Below are 7,960 nucleotides of genomic sequence, written 5' to 3'. Positions count from 1 at the left end.
GCAACTGTTTTTCAAAAGGAGAGTAACGCTCACCAGCCTCTGGTAGCTTTTTGGTCCAAAAACCTAATGGCACTTTTTGTCTGCCCTGCTTTTGCCACAAACTCCAATTGGCATACAGACCTTCCACGGACACATTCAAATCCACATTACCCTCACTCACGGGCCACAAATCCAAAGCATACTGAATAGCTTCTTTAGCCAAATCAAAAGCAGTCTGTTGAGGTTCACCCCACTCAAACGCATTCTTTTTACGAGTGACTCGATACAGTGGAGCCAAGATTTGACTCAAATGTGGAATATGTTGGCGCCAAAATCCAAACAACCCAATAAAGGATTGCGCCTCTTTCCTATTTCTGGGAACAGCAAAATCAAGTATTTTACGTTTAACTTGTGGGATCACTTCTCTGTGACCTTCATGCCAATTAATTCCTAGAAATTTCACAGCTTGGGATGGAGTTTGTAATTTGTCAGGATTGATTTCCCAACCTTTTGCTCGCAAACAGTCAATGATCTGATCTAAATGAGACTGTACTTGGTCTTGCGTTTCACCTTGAATCAAAATGTCGTCAATATAATGACAAATCTGAACTTGTGGAATCGTAGGCACTTCAGACAAATGTTCCGCCACCAGCCGGTGACAGATTGTAGGGCTATGTACATAGCCTTGAGGAAGACTCCGGAACGTCATTTGACGTCCATTCCATGTAAAACTGAATTGTTCTTGGCATTCGGGGGCAATCGGAATCGAAAAGAATGCATTAGCAATATCGATAGAAGCATACCATGTACCAGGATGCTTTTGAATTCTCTCAATCAATGTAACAATGTCAGGCACTGCCACAGTCAATTTAGGTGTATGTTTATTCAATTCTCGATAATCAACAGTCATGCGCCAAGAGTTGTCACTTTTGCGCACGGGCCAAACAGGATTATTCCAAGCGGATGTGACCGGAGTAATGACTCCCGCGTCAACCAAATCCTGAATCGTAGCTGTAATTTCTTCATGACCACCTGGGATGCGATATTGTTTCTGAGAAATCACTTTCGCTGCTAAAGGGATCTTAATAGGTGGCATGCGCAAACGGCCAACCCGTACGGGTCTGGTCGAAATGTACTGCCTAGTACCAAACTGATAGTAACCATCATCCAAATGCAAAGTCATACCTTTCAAGATGTCAATTCCAATAATATATTCCAAAAGTGGCACAACCAACACAGAGTATTCTCTACGAGGAATTCTACCAATTTTAATCTCAAGTGCAGTTTGAACTGCGGGCGTTTCTTTACCACCCAGGCCGGTAATTGTAAAAGACTGTCCATGAAATTTCCTTGATTTACCATGAATTAAAGTGGCCTCCGCTCCAGTATCGACTAACGCTCGGGCCCTTTGGATATTACGATGTTTCCAAAAAATCTCAATATCTACATATGGTCTGTAATCTCTGTGGGCCCACCTGCGTACCGGAGCTTGACCTATTTCCTAGTCATTTTTCCTGCGTTCAGTCAACCAAGACAGATCAGGGTAGATGTTTTCAGTTTTCTTCGGTATCAGAATTTCTTGTTCATATCCGTCTCCAGTACGAAACGGATTAGTGTCAGGTTCAAAAAGTTGTGAATTACGGTCAGAGAGTCTGTTACGATCCTCCCTCCTACGTACATCAGGGGAAAAACTTCTTGCATCTCTACGTCTGTTAGAACCACGATCATCTCTTCCTCTTTCACGATCATCCTCTCTCCCCCTCCCATCACTACGACGGGGGGAATCACCACGTTCTTGGCGCCGATCATCACGGCGATCAAAAGTCACACGTCGTCTCTCATCACCACTGTCATCCGAACCACGATCATAATCATTCTTTCGCACACGACGGGCACCTTCCTTCCGATCCAAACCACGCTTACGAAACATATCCCATAGGATATTATTAGGTTCACCATCGATCTCTTCCCTTTTGACACCATCAGCAATGAGAGCAAGAAACATGTCGCGCCTAGAGAACTTATAGTCCCCACCAGTACGACCCTCAGGTCGGGATTGTCTTTCAGGTTTAAACCATTCACCCAGCTCACCAAGCTGACGAACAGACTCAAGCACAGCAGACAAAGGATTGCCAGTTTGATTAATCAATAGTGTCATCATGACCTGCTTGTAAGCAACAGGAGAAGTACGTATAATGCGGTTACGCACGGAAGATGTTAACAAACCATCCAATAACCTGTCAGCAGTACTAAGGAAGATACACGTTTTCATGACTTCCTCCTTTAAACGTTGCGACGCATCGCGCAAAGTGTACCACGGCTTTTCATCAGAGGGCCAATCAGACTCTGTTGGATATTTATGATTACAGCCATCAGACGCAAGCTGGAGCAAAGAAGTTTGGACATTACCATTAAAATTTCGAAAATGGTCCTGAATAGTAGAATCAGAACTCAAAGAGCAAAATCGTAAGCAATCAACAGCATCGAGCATAATACCGGAAGCGCCAAGCTCATAAAGACGCACCATCCAGGTAAGCAAGGCCTCACCAGGCCGTTGTTTAAAACGTTGTAGGATGTCACTAATCTCCTGCTGAGTAAAATCTTCAATACAGTCAAGAGGGATGCCACCCGGATTACCAGGGGCTTGTTGTAATTTCCGTCGAAAGATCGGGTGAGCAGAAACTGCGGGAAGAGCTTCCGAGGAAGCCCGCATTTTAGATTTAACAGAACAATCAGGGCAAGCTACGTCATCCGCACGGGAAGAACGAGCACAGTCAGAATCGGGAGTCAAATCAATGCATGAAGCAGATTTACAATCACGTCCGGAGCGAGAAGACTCGCGCTTGTCACCCTCCTCTGCCGAGGAGTCAGAAGTATGAGAATCCCAGATATTACCGTCCCATTCATCAGGGTTCCAATCCATTCCAGCTTTTGCTACAATCATACGCACTTTGCGTGAAGACACACGTCCACGCCGATGTTTGTATTTATATCGTGCAATACGGACCGCAGCTCTTTCGGCAATGGTCTGATACGTTTCAAGTTTGTCGGCAAGCAGTTTATTTTGACAACGTAAAAGGGTATGCGAATTTTGCAACTCAACACACTGTCCTTCCGTATCTTTAAATTGTTTCTGTAGTTGAACAAACTTCTCATGCAACATTCTGTATGCAGTAAGAACAATCCACCCTCTGCGTCCTAAAATAGGAAGCTCATCACCCTTCACTACTGGCGCTTTCTGTAGGCACAAAATCACATCAGCAGGCTCCGCCTGCTCCAAGAATGAAGACCAATTTTCACTTAAACCAGTAGAATCAGCCCACTCACGGGCCAAAGCCTCGTAAGGCGTAGACTCCCAGCCGGGAATCTGGATCGGTAATTTAAAAACCGACGGAGATTTTTTCGGAAACATATTAACACACAAAAAATTATATACACAATTATAAACAAAATTCGATACGTACAAGCCGAGCGCAAACCAACGAGATGAAAACAACACAATGCACACAGGCTTCGTAAACAGTTCGTGACGCCAGATGTAATGGCTGGATTTCCTGTCTAGATGGGATCAGCCCCCAGGGGCCCCTGTGACCCAGCCAAAACGTACTCACCTTCCCTTCTTAGATCGTATTCACAATAAGTACCTATACAGATAAATATACAGATTGCACCTAAGAATGGGGAATGACAATATACATATATGGGGTTTTTTACAATATCTTATTCACATCAGTTGGCCTCGCGGTCGCCCCGACCCAGACCGTTCTACCCTAGGGCAGATCTGACACACAATCCGGCGTGTCTACACACGGGCCTGCAGAACCCAATGCTCCCTTTTCCAAGCGTTCGCGATCCTGCGAAACATCCACGCCAGTATCCCTCCTGGCGCTCTCATTTATCTTATACCACAATCCGGTGGCTTTACACGATAGTATCCTCCCTATCGTTCTCATTAACGCCGCATATCAACGACGACCACATTCCTATGAAACGTTATTGGGATGATATCTCAGTAATCTACTTAGGATAAAACTAAAGTAATAACTTTGGATATGGATTCAGATTATATAATGTACTTTGTGCTCACGACATCAAAGGTCCACTCACTCCCTCCTTATTTAGTTACCATTTGTCTGATCGGGATTTCTCATCCGTTCGTCTAAATAGTGCCTAACTAGAAGTGCCATTTACCAAGATTGAACATAAGCACCAGATACACAATAATTCTATATGAATTAGGGTATTTATTAACAATAGGCATAAATCACATTACTATGCAGCATTACATTTGCAAAGAGAATAAAAGATAAAGGTTAGAGTGCACGCACTATAAGAGTCGGTCGGACATCACCTGGTTAATGGGAAATCGGGACTCGGCAGTCATCTAGGCTCCTGTCTCGTCTCTGGGTCCTGGCTCGCCTTGCAGTCACCCTCAGCCGTCACAAGTACACGTCTGCACCGTTAGGCTCAAACTCGTCTGCTCTCCCTCAGGACCTCGGAACCTTGCTGTTAATTAGCTACCGTCTCTCCCTCTCTCTCTGCATTAGTGCGCTCCGCGCCACTTCTCGTTCAGTCTGTTTTCAGAGAGTCTCGGTCTTAAATCTGTCTCCAACTTCAAAGATGGCGACTTGTCCACCATGAAAGTGAATAATAGCAGAGATGCTAACGGCTAGATGCCGCCTACGGACTAACTGACTGAAAGACTAACACCTTCGCTAATATCAAAGCCCGTTCCTTCATGGAAATTCACGGCCAGTAACCTGCCGCCCACCAAATTCTTGTACCTCCCCGTACCAAGGACACTTTCCCAGCCGGCCGGCCTGAAGTTGTGTCTTCGGAGTGGAGAAAAATACATTCCTTCGATAAGGGTCAGCCTGAACCGGTTCTCTCCAAGCGAACAACAGCTTGAAACTAAAACATTACATTTCACCTAGAAAGCCTTCTCGAGCTACCGGGCAGAAAGCAAAATGGAGTCTGTCTCGTTTAAGGCCTACGGAGCCCATAATATGCATAGCTCCATGAGAAACAGATCGGCATGTTAGCAAATGAGTAAATCATGACTAATACTTATATATCTAACCCCTCACTTAAATTCATAAGCCTTACTCTAAGGGAAATGGCACGAAAATGCCCTTATATCTGTAAGACAGGGTCCCTGTCTATCGGCCTAATCCCTATGCTACGAGGGTGATAGGCTGGAGTCACTCTCCATCATTCTCCTTCTCCAGGGAGCTGGCAAAAAGACAGCCATAACACTCCCCGCAACCGGCAGGAAAACACAGATTCACACTCTTGTTGCTCCTCACTTAGACTACGGGAATTCATTGTATATGGGCCTGAGCAAAAAAGGACTGCACCGACTGCAATGCTTACAGAACGCGGCAGCCAGGATGGCACTGAAACTCTCCAAGAAGTCTTCGGGGAGCCGTGCTCTTGCTACGTTGCACTGGCTCCCCATCCGTGAGGGTATTGTGTTTAAAACGATGTGCAGGCCCATCGCATCGCGCAGGGAAAGGGGCCTATCTACCTTCAAAAATTATTGACCGTGCACCAGCCCAAGCGGGATCTGAGGACCCTAGGAAGTATGCTCTTCCAGGTTCCTCGATCTACCGAGCACGGATGGGCGGTCGATCTTTCAGATATCTGGCCAGTAAACAATGGAATGCCCTACCTATTGAGTTCCGTGTGGAGCCATCTGAGATGAGGTTCCGTCAGAAATTGAAAACCTTCCTCTTCCCGAAATAGTGTGAGGCTCTCTGTCTGCCTCTATTCTTTACCTGACTGTCGAGGAGCTTGCTTGGTTTCTGTCTTCACAGCGTGGGGACACACTGTTTCCTAGTGTAACCAGGCGCTTTATAAACTTTGTTATTATTATTATTATTATTATTATTACTATTATTAATACATGAGTGTGGAGAGAGGAGAGCAAGACTTCATCACTAAGATGTTATATGTTTGTTTGAGCTTTGCTTTAAGTGTTTATGTTTTTAAAGTCAATAATGCAACAACTATCAGGGTTCCAGTAGTTTAGCAGTCGCTATAAAGTACTTTAGGGGCCGGATGTACAATGAAATTTTGCATGCGCAAATTGGTCTGCGACCCGTTTGTGCATTCAAAATATGATAGGGCCATCTAATAATACAAAATCTATTTTGTGAGTCGCAAAAAATTGTGACTCGCAAAATAGTGCTTATATTATTTATTATTTTATTTATTTTATTTTGAGTCTTATATAGCGCGTGGTTACACTTGGGCGTCCCAGCGCTTGTCAAGGAGTCCGTCAGACCAGTGCGAAGCCAATCCAGCGTGTTAAGATGGGAAAAGGTGTGTTTTCAGAGACTTCCAAAAACGAAGAATGCATGTCTCACGACGCAGTTTCAAAGGGAGCGAATTCCAAAGGGTGGCTGTATGCACCGAGAATCTTCTACCTCCAGTGCGAGCTTTGTGAACTCTGGGGACCTGTAGCAAAAGTTTTTGATCAGAGCGAAGAGCTCTGTTGGCTTTATAGGGCACCACTAGCTTCCTTAAAGAAGGAGGTCCTTTCCCTTGAAGGATCTTGTGGGCCGTACAGAGAGCCTTAAACTTGACCCTCTCTCTTACCGGGAGCCAATGCAATGCTTCCAAGGCGGGCTTAGCTGATTGTCTCCTTGATGTGTTGGTCAACAGCCTAGCGGCAGCATTTTGCACCTGCTGCAGCTTACTGAGCGTGGCTTCCGGAGCACCAAGGAATATGGCATTGCAATAATCAAGCCTGGAGATAATTAGCCCCTGGAAGAGTAACCTCCTTGATGGCAAGGGGAGGAGGGGCAAGACTTTACGGGCTGAACGAAGAATCCCAAAACAGACCCCCGCCGTTTTCTTGGCCTGAGTTTTAGCGACTAGCAATTAGGAAGTGGCGTTCCTAGGGCGTCCCTTCCTAATTGCGACTAGCTGCCTAATGTATGAATGTTTTGCGACCGCAATTGCGGTTGCAAAACACTCTTAATTAACCGCCCTCTCAAAGAGGCTGGTAATGCAGTTGTAAATGGGAAGGGGCCCCAGAGGACCCCTCCCCCTTTGGAAATGCAGGGGGAAATATTTTTTAGGGGCAGGCAGTGGTCCCAGGGACAAGTGCCTGCCCTTACAAAATTAAACGAAAACGTTAAATTTTTTTAATGCAGCCCTTTTTCCTTTTAGGAAAAGGGCTGCATTTTTCAAAAAAACTCCTTTATTTAAAAGCAGTTCCAGACATGGAGGTCTGTTGAGCCCAGCAGGCCACCATACCTGGGAGGGCCAGCCATTCCCAATGGGGTCGCAAATTCGAGTGGCTCATTAATATGCACGAGGCATGCAATTTGCGACCCCACTGGGAATCGCAATCAGTGTCGCAGACACTGTTGTATATACCAATTTGCAACTCACAAATTCCTTGGCCGAACATCTGGCCCTTGGACCTTAAGATTTCAATCCCTAATAAAATGTATCTTGCTAAGAAAGCGCACAGTTTTAAATTTCAGCAATCTGGTCCTCTGCTTATGTCTGCAGCAGACAGCTGTTGAGTATCTGCGTACAGCTCTGGTGCCCAGGCCACGCATGGCCAATACTGATTGTACTGCTCCTTCTGCAAGGACATAGAAAGCTCCAGCTGCGTGCTGTCTCTAAGGAAACAGTTAAGTCTAATAAGTAAACTTATGTCTGAAATATGCAATCACTGTGTGACATCATAGCACACTTCCAAATTTGCAAAAATGATTCTCAATGTTGGATGCTACATAGGTGAAACACTTACAGGCTTATATTTAAGTATTCCTAATATCTCACTTTGCAGTGTGTTTTTCGTGGGGTGCGTAGAGGTGTATTTCCAATATTTGATTACCTGCAATGCATGTTTTGACACCCCGCGTGCTAAAATGTTGCAAGTAAGAATCCTGTTTCTTCGTTATCATCCCGAAATGAAGCAGCAGTGCACTGTAGCAGCAATAAACCACTTAGTCAGGCATAC

Source organism: Lissotriton vulgaris, chromosome 2_1 (genome assembly GCF_964263255.1).
Source record: "Lissotriton vulgaris chromosome 2_1, aLisVul1.2, whole genome shotgun sequence".
NCBI lineage: Eukaryota > Metazoa > Chordata > Amphibia > Caudata > Salamandridae > Lissotriton > Lissotriton vulgaris.
Note: the sequence above shows the minus strand (reverse complement) of the source record.